Source organism: Chrysochloris asiatica, unplaced genomic scaffold (genome assembly GCF_000296735.1).
Source record: "Chrysochloris asiatica unplaced genomic scaffold, ChrAsi1.0 scaffold00125, whole genome shotgun sequence".
NCBI classification, from domain to species: domain Eukaryota; kingdom Metazoa; phylum Chordata; class Mammalia; order Afrosoricida; family Chrysochloridae; genus Chrysochloris; species Chrysochloris asiatica.
The window spans coordinates 2637927-2639290 of NW_006408643.1; positions in this window are offsets into that span (position 1 = coordinate 2637927).

Here is a 1364-nt window from a genome sequence, read left to right on the forward strand (position 1 = left end):
TACAACCAGAATGATGCTTAGAAGCCAAGATGACCAGACTTTGTCTCTCATTCCTTGGTCATTGTTATCAGGAGGGACCTGAAGAAGTATATCATACTTGGTAAAATGGAGGGTCAACAAAAAAGAGGAAGACCCCCGATGAGATAAATTGGCACAGTGACATCAACGACAAGCTCAAGCTAACGACAATTGTGATGTTGTAGGAACAGGCAGTTTTTTGTTCTGTTGTGCGTAGGGTTGCTATGAGTCGGAATGAACTTGGCAATCTCGAAACCAATGTAGGTGTAACAACAGATTTTTATGTATACGCCTTTAAATTTGCATTTCAAACAATTGTCATGTGTCACAAAACATGACATTCCTTCTGATTATTTTCCCCAAACATTAAAAAATGTGAAAATTAATCTCAGCTCATGGACCCTACAGAAATAGGCAGCATGATGGATTTGAACTGCAGGTTATAGTTTGAGGACCTCCGATTTACATAAACCTGTTTCCCATAAGGAGTTCTAGGTGTTACCAATGGTGAGTGTGCTTAGTTGCTCATTGTAAGGTTGGAGGTTCAAATCCACCTAGAGGTACCTCAGAATAAAGGTCTGGTGGTCTTCTGAAAAGTCAACATTGATACCCTACGAAGCACAGTTCTACTCTGACACTCATTGGGGTTGCTATGGCAACTCGTATATATAATCAAAACATTTGCCATTTTAGCATTTTAAAAATGTACAATTAGTAGCATTAATTATATAATTGCATTGTGCAACCATCACAACTATCCATTTCCAAATTTTCCCATCACCTTTAATGTTGTTGTTGTTGTGTGCTGTGGAGTCGGTGCCTACTCATAGCAACCCTGTACAGGGTTTCCGAGGCTATAAATCTTTACGGGAGCAGAAAGCCTCATCTTTCTTCTGCAGAACAGCTGGTAGTTTCGAACTGCTGACTTTGCGGTTCGCAGCCCAATTCGTAACCACTACGCTACCAGAGCTCCTTTTACTTTTAATAGACCCTCCTTTAAAAACTGAAAGCAGTTAATGTTCTTTTTTAACTCTTTATTTTGGAAGAGTCACAGACTCACAGAAAGTTACAAAAAAAGTACAAAGAGGTCCCTGGTGCCCCCAGTAGTAATGCCTTATATAACATTACAGTGTCAAAACCAGGAAACTGACAGTGATACATCTACTCAGTGTAACTTACGCACATTCATTTGCATATGTCTGTGTTAAGAGAGTGTGTGTGGGTCTATGCAAGATGTATCTATGCAAGTATAGATTTGTGCAACCATTGTTGTTGTTATTGTTAGGTGCCATCAAGTCGGTACTGACTCATAGCAACCCTATGCACAACAGAATGAAACAATGTCC